Source organism: Camelina sativa, chromosome 11, assembly GCF_030686135.1.
Source record: "Camelina sativa cultivar CO46 ecotype springtype chromosome 11, ASM3068613v1".
Classification (NCBI taxonomy): Eukaryota; Viridiplantae; Streptophyta; class Magnoliopsida; order Brassicales; family Brassicaceae; genus Camelina; species Camelina sativa.
In genome coordinates this window covers 16,161,803-16,177,839 of record NC_141890.1, presented here as the reverse complement: position 1 = coordinate 16,177,839, position 16,037 = coordinate 16,161,803, and the positions used below count along the sequence as shown (strand labels likewise).

The 16,037-nt window shown below is 33.7% G+C and overlaps 2 pseudogenes; one reads left to right on the top strand and one right to left on the bottom strand.

Moving 5' to 3' along the window:
- Positions 1–277: 277 nt before the first annotated feature.
- LOC109127385 (cellulose synthase-like protein B6) lies at positions 278–15,819 on the bottom strand (annotated as a pseudogene).
- LOC147934067 (uncharacterized) lies at positions 9,159–10,618 on the top strand (annotated as a pseudogene).
- Positions 15,820–16,037: the final 218 nt, after the last annotated feature.

The following is a 16,037-nucleotide window of genomic DNA, read 5'->3' as shown; positions in this document are numbered from 1 at the left end:
ATTTAAATAAAAATTTAAGAATATGTAAACTTATAGAATACATATTCTAATTTTTCGAAAGTAAATTTTAAACTTCGTAAACGGATGGCTCTTCCTCAATACGTTGGAACCTCGGATAAGATTTGTAGCATTAACATGTAAAAACTGCATTTCCTGAGACCTAAACTCCAGAACTGGTGTAGAGTATTAATAAACCTTTGATCAACCAGTGATCTAAGTGGATTTCCACCTGTTATATATGCTAGTTGCACAACAAACAAACCATATCGCCGCCACACTACTTTCCTACCGAGAAAACAACAAATAAAATTGTTAAAAAGGCAGCTATACAAAGTGTAGACAATGGGATACCATATTTTCCATGCTCAAACAAACCCTTCAGAAATGGAAAGAACAACATAACCACCATAATACATCCACAAGCCTCCGCAAAACTCGACCCATCTCCTCCATGACTACAACTCGACTGTAGTAGACGAACCAAAAACTCAGCTAGAGCGGCATGATTTACCATCATAATAAATGTGCCGAGAATGAAATGACACGAGCTATCAAATTCAAATTTGCGTAAGTCTGATTTTGGACCATCATCTTCTCCTTGTGATGGTTTAGACCCATCTACTGATTTGGAATCAGGCATAGTCTTTTTAGCGATTACGAACCCTACTTTCGAGATTCCAAGAAGCTTGAGTATGATATCTTGAATGCTAAATAACCAACTGCTAGTGGCTATTATTCTCCAAAGTGATTGGGAGACATACCACGATTGTACTGAAAAACCAAGTTTCATGAATTGCCATAGACTTATGAGACAATGCATCCCCACAAGTGTCACTATTATGCCTAGACAAGGTCCCTAATTAAATCCCACACAAAAAAATAGATGTAAGAAAATATTAAACTTTTTCTTCAAATTAATTTTATAAAAATATAAGCTAAACTATATTCATGAAACTTGGTTTCCCAATGAAAGACACCTTGGGAAATAAGGTAGAGTTGTGGAGTAGGCAATAAGCAGGCAAGAGACAATAAATGAGCTCAGGTGTTGACCTTATACACATGAGAATCCAAAAATAAGCTAACAGTTGTCGGAATTTTATCTTCCGGCGGAAACTGATCAATGGGCTTTGTTTGCTAAAAAGGACTTCAGTCGCTCCCGTAGCCCACCGTAGTTGTTGGAATATCGTCTCTAGTCCTACCGATGGCGTAGATCAAAGAAATGCAGGTGGATCCGGAGAAATGAATGAGCTAGTCCATCCTTTCATATGGATTTCAATACTTGTCTTTATATCATCTCCCACTGAACCGTATAACCAACCAAGCTGCACGATTTATATAGAAACTACAAAGTTGCCCGTGCGATGCGCGGATTAATACTGAACTCAGTTATAAAAAATTTCCAAAATTTTAGATAAATGAATTTAATGTGAATTGCAAACTAAATTGTGTTAAAATATTCATCTGATTTATAGAAAGGAAATCTTTGTGCTGTAAATGTTAACAAATAATTTATTTTAATTAAATTATATGAGTATATCCATGTGTTGGGGAAATGGCCAAAATCAATCCCAGCTAATTGTCAAACGTTTTTTTATACCTAAACTTTAGTATATTGCAAATAACAACCTCAACCGTATTTGAATTCAAATTTTCTAAGTTGACTATATAAAATGTTGTCAATTTCAATATCTGTTGGAACAGTGTTACGTAAAAGTTTAACGGTATTGAGTCAGACGACCCATATCATCCAAGTGGTACTGGGACTTGGTAAAAACGACGTTTTTCATCATTTTGGGTGTGTTGTGGGAAGAAACAAAACAACATCATTTTGTATGTTGCAATGATTCGTAATGCATGACGATATGGGAGTCCACTCATCTCCCATTTCCAGCAAGCACAAGTCTGCATTACCTTATGCAAACTGACAAAATTTCCACAATCAAAAATTTCATATTGATTTACCTACAACATTCCCATATGCAAAAAATGTCGATTTTAATCCCCAAATGCAAAACGACGTCGATTTTAATCCCCAAATGCAAAATGACGAGGTTTTGTTTTTTGCCACATCACACCCAAAAATGACCAAAACGATAACGTTTCACAAAGTCCTACTATCACGTGAACACCACAAGCTGTCTAACTCAGTACCGTCAAACTCTCACTTAAAACTGTTCCAGCAGATGTTGAAATTGACAATATTTCATATAGTTTAGGTAGAAAAGTTGAATTTAAATATAGTTTAGGTAGAAAAGTTGAATTTAAATATAGTTCAGGTTTTTATTTACAGACTATTGAAGTTGAGGCATAAAAAAATGTTTGGCAAATAGTTGGGATTTCTTTTTGCCATTTTTCCATCCATATGTTACGTGGACAAGTTAGCATATGGTTGAGGTGTTTGATGGAAAAGTGTGGCGTTTCATCAATTGTTTCCGATCTACGAATAATTTGTTATAAACCATATTCTTCGTCTAGATAATTTTTTGTTTTGTTTTTTGTCATCATTGAATCGATAATGCTCGATTCATAGTCAATCCCTACTACGCAAAGTAACGCGACTTAGTGGAGTCAAAACCACATTTATATGTATAACCTAATTTCTTTTTATTAAAACAAACTATATAGTGTGTAATGCTTTTACGATCGTAACCAGATGCAGTTAAGTATGAAAACGGTAAATCACATCAATTATTTGGGGTTAATAAAGCTACCAAAAGGCAAAAGGCAAAATTTTATTATGAAACGGAGGGAGTAAAAATGTTTTTAACAAATACTCCTTCCGTTAACATTAACATGTAAAAACATTTTAACCAATTTGTTAAAAAAAACTTTTTTAAAAATAACATAAACATGTTATACAATTGGTTAGGAATCTTAAACAATCTATCAATGTAACTAAAATATTGCATCTTCTGTTCCGTAAAGTGATAAAATTTCATAATTCATATGGAGTTCTAGGAATTAATTGTATCTCAGATATAAGAGAACCATAAAAATGAATGAACGTTTATATATAAGTTACAGAAGTTTCCAATTTTGAAAACAATGAACACCTTTTTTTTTTTTTTTACAAACAACATATTTTTGTGTTTTAAAAATACACACATGTTATAAGCCAAAACGCAAAGTATAGAAGAAATAACATTTACTTAGGCAAAGCTATCATGTGTTATTTTTTCATTAATAAATCTATCTTTATTTAATCATCATTTTCATTAGTAACTATTTATATTTACTGAAAAATTGTAGTGAGCATGTATGTTTGTTTTGTGAAAAATAGTAGTAGTAAATATATATGATTTTCAAATAATACAACTAACGGCTAAAATTAAATACTCATATTCAATGTTAATTTGAGACGTTTCTTTGAATATTCAATTTTATTGAAAAAAATCTGAATATTCAATTATAGTTATGATTTAAGAGGTTAAAGTTGTTGAATTTTATGCAGTTACTATTTTGTTGCTTTGAAAAAATAACAAATTCTTTTCAAACTTTAACAAATACTCACAAATACGAGAACTTGGGAAGAGAAAAAAAAAAGACAATACTAATGAAGTCAATTCGTCCAATATCTACACCTGCACATAATTTAAGAGAAAAAACTATGAAGTTTCACATCATGAGTTCACATTCTCGAATTTAGCTTTTCTGATTCAGAGCTTCAGAACCACAATTTCCATTAGATCCATTTTAAAAATGCAAACTCACTAATAATCTTTCTTTTCTTGAAATAAAAGTAAAAAAATTTCACCAAAAACAATGTTAATGTAATTTCACAATGAGAGTTTAAAGTATTGAAAATAAGTTGATTCTAAAGCTGCAAGTTACAACAAAAGAGGAGGTCTAACTACTTCGGGTGTGATTACAAAAGCAAAGACCATCGGCATAAACATCATTGCCCGACGTTTGAGTGGTATTGAAGATGGATATACAATCAAACACTTGTCAAGACAAAAAGCAAAGCTATATAGATGGGACCAACGTAACATATATAAGCTTCATTAACCAACTGCCGCAGATCGATTAGCCTCTATACTCTCTGAGTCCATGACACAAACCAAACCTCCTCCATTCTTTCCTTGCTAAATAGAAAAGGGGATATTAGTTCGACACCAAATGATAGGCTAATCATGTGCCCATCACAAGAAAAATGTAAACCAAATTGTAGTTTTTAATTTATACAAAAGCCTAGATAGATAATGGAAGATGAGAAGGCACACAAAGAAATATAATTTAATTTCTTTATAAAAAGAATTGAAGAGGTGAAGGTAATCTATATACTACTACTATATATATATATATCTTAGATAAAATAAAAGTTTTGGGCAAAGAAAACGAACTATAGTGCATCTCTTTTGGTTGCACAAACTTCATACTTCTCTACTCGCTTCTTCTAAATGATCTTTAAAATTGTACCAAAGATTAACCGTCAGAAAATATCTAATTGTTGTAGTCTCCGTTCTTCACAACTTTTTATAAAAGTGACAAAAAAAAGTGAGACACTATAAATTGGATGAAAAATAGCGTTGTAAAATTTAAAAATTATGTGGGACTTGAATTATTATAGTTAGTGAAAATTATTCTGTGCTATTTATAAGAATCTGATTTCTAAGAGGTTATGAGTTAGTTAGGTTGTTAATATAAATGTTGTAAATGCAAATTTACGTTTTATATGTATTCAACTATCAAAACTATGTCTTAATGTCATTTATGACTAAGTTTAATAGTCTTAATACCATACAAATTACTGTTACATTTTAAAAAGAATTCAATGTTATTAGTTTTTTTTTTTTTTTTTTTTTTGTCAACAATTCAATGTTATTAGTTTTAGCCTAAAGACATGCAATTTAGTGTGGGATTTTGATAGCAAAATGTTCTAAGACATACAAAATTGGGATTTTTTGGGCTGTTTTTTGTTTTAAATTCATTTTTCTAGGGTATGAAACAAAAATTGAAAAAACAAATTATGAGGAGGTGTGGGTCATTAGAGAAAAAACTCACTACAAGAATATGTTATTTTTGAAGTTTTATTTCAATTATATTCTATCTGTTTCACAAAGAGTGTCATTTTGACATATTGCAGACAAATTAAGAAAAACTTGAATTATACATATTTGTCTTTATTTAATGAGTAATTAATCATTTAAATTTAATAAAAAGAGGTTTGATTTAAGGGTAGAATAAGAGATTTGATATCGAAAATCATATTGGAAATATAAAGTGAAATTTTTTGTGAAACAAATAAAAAAAATATAGAATGACACTCTTTATGAAAAAGATGGAGTATTATTTTTTTTAGTAAAGTCTAGTTTAATTTGTGTTTTATTTGAAGTTTGTTTTCTCGAATTTGCATGTTTCACCATTTTTTTAAAATTTGGAGGGAATGAAACTAAAATAATGTTTTTAGTTTATTTTAACGATTTGAAACTTAAAGTTAGAATTTAAATTGTATTTCATTTGAAGTTGAGGGAATGAAACTAAAATAATGTTTTTAGTTTATTTTAACGATTTGAAACTTAAATTTAGAATTTAATTTTGTGTTTCATTTGAAGTTGTTTGTTCTTAAATTTGCTTATTTCACCATTATTTTTAAAAAGTGGAGGCAATGGAAATTAAATGAAACTAATAAAAATATATATTATTGTATTTAGATTATATATGTATTTAGGTTATGAAAGCATACATAGGAATATATATATATATATATATATATATATTTTTCTTATAAAAATGAATTGAGAAAGTGAAAATATCAATTAGTGATCTATATGAGAATATATGTGTTTACGTATGTGTTGATTAAGGTTACACATGTCACTTAATTAAGATGCCAAATGTCTCAAATATAGAGAGAGTTAGTGAGAAACCTTCTGATATTATATAAGATATACATTACTATGGGAAAAGATTCATAAATTCAAGAAAACGACACGTTAATCTTTCGTAAAATGAGAAGGTAATAATATTACGTTGCCCCAACTGGTTTGGTACTCGTAGTGACAATGCCCCACTTCTTGAGCCGCTTCAATGAAGTTTGTAAGGCTACTTTGGGGATTTGATTTTCTTTGTAATGCATCCACCACCGATTTCAGAAGCTCTTTAGAGCTCCCATATTTTCTCACTAAACTTTCCTCATCCAAAAACTCCCCTTAAGAAAATAACAATAACAACTCTTTAATGATTTAATATATGAATAGTGAAATAACTGAATATTAGTCGAACAGTACGTAGAATAACAAAGTTATGATGGATTGTATGTTAGATGAATATATAGAAACGTTTACTAGAATAATGAAAATATTTTAAAATACATGAAGGGTGTGTACATGTTCTTTTAATATCTCTTGAAATGGTTTGAAGAATAAATTATAAAATGAGAGATCCAAACCCTCCACCTTACGAACAACACCACAAACTTGTTACCAATTGTTTTTGTTGGTACGCTGAAAGGGGTTGGTTCACTCTTTTTGCAATTTGTTCTTTAAAAGGTTTCACCGAAAATTAAGTATATTTGAGACTTGCGTGATGTTAAAATTGTATACATATATACGGTTGAGGGTTATGGTACGGTTTTATTATAATTCAAAATAAAATTGCTTGCATATTTTGCACTTGAAAAAGTAAACTTGCAGAAAGGAAAAAAAAGTTCGAGGCTTCTTTAATTAAGAATAAAACCATAAAACTAAAAATAACACTGTTGTACACCAGATTCAATAAACAAAAAAAAAAAAAAGTAAGACAATCATGAAACTACAAAAAAGGTTAAATGTTTTAAAAGTTTAAATAGAATGTGGTCGAGGAATATATGAAAATCTCCTACTATTTTATAATACTTACTTGTAGCAACTGAAGAAAGACTTCCGTTGTCTTTAATATCGTCCGTCGATAATCCGTACATAATTCTTCTAATATGGAAGCATCCAGAGCCACAATATATCGGTCCGTGGATTCCCGCAACTCCACGTCCCAAATACTAATTTTAACGTATAAACAGAGAGTAAACATCGGTCAATAAATGACATTGAAGTGATCAAAAGTTCAAGTAAGAAATGTGAAAGGAGAGAGATTGCACCGATTGTAGGACGGAGAATTCGTTGGCGTAAGAATCATAGAACTCTTGAGGAAATTGAACAAAAGCACAATGGTTTGAATTCTTTGCGTTTTGTAAAAACACACACATTGCTTGTCGCACCACATCTGCTTCGTTGGCATACATGTCACAGTCTACGGTCAACATGTATGGTGCATTTGTCATCAACCCTGACACTCTTAACTGTTCAAATATTAAGCTCATAACATTTTTGATTATTATAACAAAAAGCAATAGATATATAGTCGTTAATAGTAATACTACTTCAATTGAATTTATAGACATAAATATGGAATTTAATTTATATTCGAACGCTATACTGTTATTGAGATATAAGTATAGTAGTAGTCTAGTAGTTCTCATAATAATCAAACGTACGTATGCTTGATGAATACTAATCTATATCTCAACCAATTAATATTGTAACTATGACACGCCGCCACGCCGGTCACAACTTATGTACTTACTTTGAAACTAAAGAGAGAGTAGATAAAAAAAAAAGAGATGTCTGAGTAAATCACTAGCTAACCAGAAAGTTCATGGCTCCAGTTTTGTAATGAGGAAGGCAATTTGGTCTTTTCTCTCTTGAAATGTATACAAGATGAGGGACTTCTTTCTCGTCTCCCACACCTGCCTTGTTCTCCCATACCACCTTCACATATAGGCACATAAAACAGGATTGCAATCATTCTAAATGTCTAGACATTTAAAAAAGAAAAATAAAAGTTTTGGCATATAGTTTCCTTGAATATAATAATACGAATACCTTAACTATAGTTGAATGATCATTTGGTTTTGTGTTTGAGAAAGCATCAAAATCATCATCTGCATCCAACCATTGGGAATCTCCTGTGGCATCTTCAACTTTTCGGCATAACTTCTCGTACTCTCTCTATATATTCAATATTCATACAAAATAAAGCAGAATAAATAAAAATTTCCAATATATAACATGAAAACATCATATACATAATATTAAATTAGAAATAGTTAGGTCAGTTTTTCTTTTTATGAACTTGTAAATATAGAGAAACAAAGAGATGAAAATGAAAAGCAAAAACCTGTTGTTTCTATTAAAATTGGAAAATGGAAACAAATGAAAAAGAGAAAAACGTAATTAATCAGAATGGTGACTTAATTTTTATGAACATAATCATGCATCGGTTCAGATGTATTTCATCCTTTTACTTGTTTTATCTCAACTCAAATTAAACTAGGCAAGGAGTGTTTCCGGTTGGACTGGCTGAACAGCCAGCTTGAGTTTGTTTTCAAAAATCAGCACCTTCTATTTTAAGCAACCCCTAACGCCAACTAAACAGTCATTACCTTCGTAATTTCCCAGTCTTTAATGAATACTGAATCATCTTACGTCCAAAGGGTTAAAGAAATTTCTAAAAGGAGCTCTAACTCTAACGTTGTATTTCTTGCAGAAGGGAACCCAAATCTTGGCGAACTTTGAAGCTTCCCTAAGTGAGAAGAAAGTGTGAGGTGAACATCCATCGTCTGATACATCACACGCTAGTTTATTCGCTGGATAATTCAAAGCTAACAGCGAAAGCACAGTGTTCACAACAATAATTGGCGGCTCCCTAACCGGATCTGCCGTGGGAACGAACATATCTACTCAAGGAAGGTCATGAACCCTGAAATTCAAAAGTTTGTAGGCATATTAAATAAAATGAGGAAGATATATCAAGATAACTACTACATAGATTTAGATAATACTACATCTTTCACCAAGCGTCGATAGCTCAATTGGTAAAGACTCTCTGGCAAAGTCTAGAGGTCGTTGGTTCGAGGAACGGCGCTTGGGAGGGGACCATATAAAATGCTCTGGTCCCTGACCCGAGAAGATGTATGGGCCTAGGTCCGGAACCTCTTAGTAATTCAAAAAAAAAAAAATACTACATCTTAGCTTCTCTAGTCCTTATCACATTAGGATTTGGTTCTATCTCTATCTCTACATCTACATGAATACACAAGCTTTCTACAAACTATCTCATGGTATCAGAGTTCTCTAAATTCTAAATTTTTTTTTCAAAAGCTTCTTCTACGTTCTACAACTATGGCTACCACTCCCGAAAGCGGTCTTATTCCTCCAGCTCTTCCTGCGTCTACCTCTGCATCAACGGAGACATCTCCTTACTCTCTTCATCCATCAGACAACCCTGGTGCTCTTATCACCTATGTTCTCCTTCATGGAGATAGCTACTCTGAATGGGCAACAGAGCTTTCTAATTCGTTGCAGGCTAAACAAAAACTTGGATTCATTAATGGATCTTTTGTTAAGCATGCTGCGGATCCAGATCTTTCCTGTTGGCTAGCAACCAACTCAATGATTGTTGGGTGGATCCATACGTCCATCGACCCCAAGATTCGTTCCACGGTGACCTTTGTTCCTGAAGCACACAAGCTTTGGGATAATCTACAACGCCGCTTCTCTGTCAAAAGTGGTGTCCGCATCCACCAACTCCGCGATGAAATCAACAATTGTCGTCAAAACGGCCAAACAGTTCAAGATTTTTTTGGTCGCCTTACCAAAGTTTGGAAAGATCTTGACACTTTGAAGACAACTCGTTCCTGCTCATGTGATGCCTCTTCAGAAATTGAGAAAGAACGTGAAGACATAAGGGTTCATAAGTTTCTTTTTGGCCTTGATGAATCTCGTTTCCGTAAAGTACGTTCCAAGATTATCGATGAAGAACCTTTACCTGACTTCAACACTGTCAACTCACGAGTCATTTGTGAAGAACAACATCTTAACTCTGCTCGCATCACCGAAGTTAAAGCCGAAGCTGTGGGTTTCTCTGTCACCACCGATGGATCCAAATTTGATGAATCTCGTGGTTCTATGGTTACTGCTGCTGCTGCTCGTTCACGTGATCCAAACCGATACTGATCTCACTGCTCTCGCAAGGGACATAACAATTCCGAATGCTTCCTTCTTTATGGTTATCCTGAGTGGTGGCAAGAGCAACAACGTCAAAATGCTTCCTCTGGTTCTGGTCAACGCGGACGTGGTGGTCGTTTCTCTAACTCTGGTCGTGGTCGTGGCAGATCAAATCCATCTCGTGCTATCTCTAACAATGCCACAACTCCATCGAACATAGGATGGAATACCGATCAGATAACTCAACTACTGCAACTACTTCAAATACCTCGTACTACAATCTCCTCTGAAAAGCTGTTCGGTAAAGCAAAATACTCTGATATTATTATTGATACATGAGCCTCTCATCACATGACCGACAATCTATCTCTTCTAAGTGACGTCTTAGACATTCTACCTTCTGCTGTTACTTTCCCGGATGGGAACTCATCTCGGGCTGTGAAATGTGGCAAACTTGTTTTAAGTCGCGGTTACTATCTCCTTGACATCCTTTATGTTCCTGATTTCAATTGCACATTGATATCTTTCTCTCGTTTGCTAAAACAAACTGATTGTATCGCCATATTTACTGATACATTATGCGTCTTGCAGGACCATTTTACGAAGACCCTGATTGGAACGGGGGAGGAACGTGACATGGCTTATTATTTTACGGGTGTCACTGCTGCAAGAGTACATCGGACTGCTGCTCATCAAATCTCTCCTTCAGAACTTTGGCACCGACGTCTAGGACACCCTTCTTCTCGTGTTTTATCTTCTTTACCGGTTTTCCCTGATTTGTCTTTTGCTTCACACAATCACACTTGTGAAATTTGTTTCCGTGCTAAACAAACATGTGAGATTTTTAATAATAGTACGACCAAAGCGTGTTCTTCTTTTTCACTAATACACTGTGATGTTTGGGGACCATATCGGATTCCCTCTTCATGTGGTGCACAATATTTTCTCACTGTCCTTGATGACTACTCCCGCGCTGTGTGGACATATTTGATGTTAGAAAAATCAGAGGTGGCTCAATTACTTAAGAACTTTGTGGCTTATGGTGAACGACAGTTTGGTACTCGTATCAAGACAGTTCGCACGGATAATGGTAGTGAATTCATGGTCTTATCCTCGTATTTTAGAGAACAAGGAATTGTGCATCAAACTTCTTGTGTGGATACACCACAACAACACGGTCGAGTCGAGAGGAAACATCGACATATACTTAACGTTGCTCGAGCATGTCTTTTTCAAGCTCGTCTTCCTCTCACTTTATGGGGAGAAAACATTCTCACTGCAACTCATCTAATAAACTAAACTCCTACTCAAGTTCTTCAGGGAAAGTCACCTTATGAAGTCTTGTTCAACACTCCACCTGATTATACTCAATTACGCGTCTTTGGTTGCCTCTACTTTGCACACCGTCGCTCCCGGGATAAAGAAAAGTTCGGAGACAGAAGCCGGCGCTGCATTTTTGTTGGTTACCCTTACGGAAAAAGGTGTGACATCTCTACGACATTGACAACAATGAGTTTTTCACTAGTAGAGATGTTATCTTCTCCGAGGATGTGTTCCCTGGTGTTGACGATGCTGACTACGTTACACCACCAATGAACTCTTGTGATCCAATGGTTGATGATTGGTTACTCCCTAATCCATCTGCACCTCCTCCACCCTTGACGGTTATTCTTCCCTCATCCTCGTCAGATCAGATTGACACAACTTCATCAGATATTCCTGCTCCTGATTCTCCGCCTCCGTCTTCACCTCCTGCAACTCCTGCACTTCCTGCAGATCCTCCTGCTACTCCGACTCCTTCTTCTCCGGGTCTCCCTGAACTACTTGGTAAAGGGCATCGCCAGAAACTGCCCTCTGTTTTGTTACGAGATTATGTGACTCACTCTGTTCTTCTAAATAATAAACCCAGTCCGCTTCTCTCCTCGACTGAACTCGTTTCTTCGTTAACGGCCTCAGGTACAACTCCTTACCCTATTGCTGATTTTGACATTGACTCTCGTTTCTCTCCGTCACACCGTGTGTTCATGGCCGCAGTCTTACTCTCCGATGAGCCAAAGTTTTATAAGGATGCTCGAAATTAAAAGTCTGGTGTGATGCAATGTCTAAAGAAATCAATGCTCTTGACATAAATAACACATGGGGTATTACAGACCTTCCTCCTGGCGAGAAAGCACTAGGCAACAAATGGATTTACAAGAACAAGTTTCGATCTGATGGCTCTTTGGAACGTCATAAGGCTCGTTTGGTGGTACTTGGTAACAATCAGCAAGAGGGTGTCGATTATAAAGAAACATTTTCTCCTGTTATCATGCTCAAGACAATACGTTTTCTGCTACGTCTTGCTGCTGCAAAGAATTGGGAGGTTCATCAGATGGATGTACACAATGCTTTTCTACATGATGATCTAACAGAGGAAGTCTACATGAAGCTTCCTCAAGGGTACTCTTGTTCTGATCCGTCAAAAGTGTGTCGTCTCAAGAAATCCTTATATGGCCTTCGTCAAGCTCTGCGATGTTGGTTCTATAAACTTTCCAAAGCTCTCCGCGAGTTTGGTTTCTCCCAGAAGTATGCAGATTATTCTATATTTTCTAAGGTTTGGGAAAATGTTTGCATTCATATCTTGGTGTATGTTGATGACTTTGTCATTGCGTGCAATGATCCTACGGCTCTTCAGCAGTTTAAAGATTATCTCCACAAGTGTTTCCAAATGAAAGACCTAGGCAAACTTAAATACTTTCTTGGCATTGAAGTGGCGCGTAGTGAGGCTGGTTTCTTTCTCTCGCAGCGAAAGTATGCCTTGGATATTATTGCAGAAACTGGTCTCTTAGGCTGCAAGCCTGCTCCAACACCTGTTGAACAGAATCATGGTCTTGTTGTTGCCACTGGTCCTTCCGCTGATGTTCCTCAATACCGTCGTCTCGTGGGTCGTCTCATCTACCTTGCTAACACTCGTCCTAAACTTGGCTACATTATTCAGCTCTTAGCATCGTTTATGCACAAACCGCTTCAAGCTCATTGGGAGGCTGCTCTTCATGTTGTTCGATACCTAAAGGGTTGTCCTGGTCAAGGAATTTTGCTAAGCTCAAGTCCTAATCTACGTGTCTCTGCCTTTTGTGACTATGACTACTCTGCTTGTCCACTTACTCGACGTTCTCGTAGTGCTTACATTGTTTTTATTGGTGACTCGCCGATCCATTGGAAGACAAAGAAGCAGAAAACAGTCTCTCGTTCTTCTGCAGAGGCAGAGTATCGCGCTATGTCCGACACCCTGTGTGAGCTCAAATGGTTTTGGGAGCTCGCCGAATCTCTATGTGTCTCTCATCTCGGGCCTATGCGTTTGTTTAGTGATAGCAAGTCGGCCATTCATATCGCCTCCAATCCAGTCTTTCACGAAGGGACAAAGCATATTGAGTCCGACTGTCATCAGGTTCGGGATGCTGTGCTGGATAAGCTCATTGTCTTGGAACATGTCTCGTCTCGAACTCAGCTTGCAGATATACTGACAAAGCCTCTACCGGGACCCCATTTTGATGACTTGCTTTCCAAGCTGGGTATTCGCAATCTCACACTTCCAGCTTGCGGGAGGGTATCAAGATAACTACTACATAGATTTAGATAATACTACATCTTTTTACATCTTATCTATTTAGCTTCTCTAGTCCTTATCACATTAGGATTTGGTTCTATCTCTATCTCTATATCTCTACTTGTATTAATACTATTCTACATCTACATGAATACACAAGCTTTCTACAAACTATTTCAAAATAACATAGAATTATAGAAATGAGTGTTGTTTCTTATATGTTAACTCAAATCACTTCAAATGTTTGACTGAATACATCTATCTAAGAGTTAGGTAGAAAAAAGTTAGGACTTTACACAAAATTTAACAAGTTAAAGAAATTAATATATCTTAGAAACCCTATGTATATTGTCCTATTATTACCATAAGATAATACAGTAATCATTATTAATTTTCAAATTAACAACTTACAGATGATTTAATTGTTTATTAGGAGATATCCCGTGCTTAAAGCACGGATCAACATTTTTTAAAAAAAATAAAAAAAATAATAAAAGTTATTGTTATATTTTCTTAAGAAATTATTTTTTTTGAAATAATATTTATTTTTAATTGTTCTATAAATCTATATATGTTTTTTTGAATACTAATTATTTTAAAATATTATAGTATTTTATTTTTAACGTATATTATAGTTTTATATTGTTTGTTTGTTGTATTTGCATTATTATTTTGTGAAATATGAAGTAGTAATTTTAATATTATAATTTTAAAAAATAAAATTTATTAATTTATCAGCTATATAAATTTAGTTTTACCAACCCGGAAATATGAAAATTAAAATCACACATTTGTTTTCATTGATCGAGTGATATATCTTTGTTTTTAAAAATTCAAATCACAACATATGCAGAAAAAAAAACTGCATTTTATTAATCAAAAGTATTATATTAAAATTCCAAACAATTTGTAAATAAAATAAAATAAAGATGATAGAAAAATCATAGTTTGAAATTTTCGAAATTTTGTTATTAAAAATAATTATATTGTCTACTTGGATATAAAATCTTAGTTTTTGAAATTCTGATTTGTTTATATTTAAAAAAAAAAAATATTTTGTAATTTTTTTCCATAATTTATTAGAGAGAGAAAATATGTTTTTAACTAATAATTATTTAAAATCAAGCATGGCAATGTAAACTTAAATTGAAAAAATTTTATCCATATTTTAAAAAAACCTAAGCAGTTAATTTTTTATTTTTTATTTATTTTCAATTACAAATTAGTTTTGATTTGAATATATTTCTTTTACTTTAATAGATTTTTATATATTTAATCTGTCAGCGTTTTTATTTTTTAATTAATTATATTTATTTAATTAATTCATTAATTAATCTTAATTAAGTTTTTCTAATGACAATTAAATGTAATATTTTACACATTTTAAGGTTAGTTTCATATTTGTACTTCTCAAGTAATACAGTAGGATTCTCTTGTAACTGAATTTTTCTTTGAGCTAATCTTCAATGTTTTTTTCTTTGTATTGAATATGTGCGCTCCAACTATGGTTACTATCGTCCTCAACGTTTATCATCAACAACAGAAAGTCAATTATAAATCTCTTAATTTCATAATAATATTATTTCATCAGAGTAGTCTAATTGGATATTTACATCCACTCCATTGCAGTTCTTGAGATTATTAATCATAAATTAAAGTTGACTAACAATGTTCTTATAAGTGCACTCAATTAAGTTCCTTGATATTGCATTTCTGAACGAATTTTGAAGTATAAACAAAATTTATTTTTGATTGCTAAACATTAATTGTTTAAGACGAGACTGTAAAATATTCAAAACATGTAAGTCCTTGATTTTATTTATCTGATTGAAATGATATGGACCATTTGAATAATATGAATTTATAGGGTTTTAAATGTATAGCTTCATTATTTGTAAATAAAATGGTACCTTTCATCAAGTCTATTTGGATAGGGTTTATCTTCAGCAGGACTCCATTTATGCAGGTAATAATCAGCCATATGAATGAGAAAATAGATTCACAGAGGAAAGCCACAAGCCAAACATTGTCGTTTTGGCTCATATGTAAGATTCGGTATAAGAGAAGAGGAAAGAGAAGGCCAAGTATCGTGAGATCCACAGTTCTCAAAATATAGCTTTTGTGTGAGATCTTTTCGCTAAGAGGAAGGAGAGATGAGATTGAATCCGCCATTAGAGGAGCTTGCTTGTGAGCTTTAATTTCTTACGCGCTGTTTATGGATATGAATGTCAGAATGTGTGTTTATGTGATGTGTACTAGTGTGCTGAGAAATATATACACACTAATATAGAATTTGATTTGTACACAGATTTGAAGTTGAATCCATTACAATCAATATTTGTAGATATACCTAACTAAATTAGAGTAGATATGAATTACCAACAATGAAATAAGTCATACTGATCTAGCTTAGTCTTAATGGAAAAAGTGAATCGTTATGGTTTTGGCCAGCCCACTCTATTCTCTAT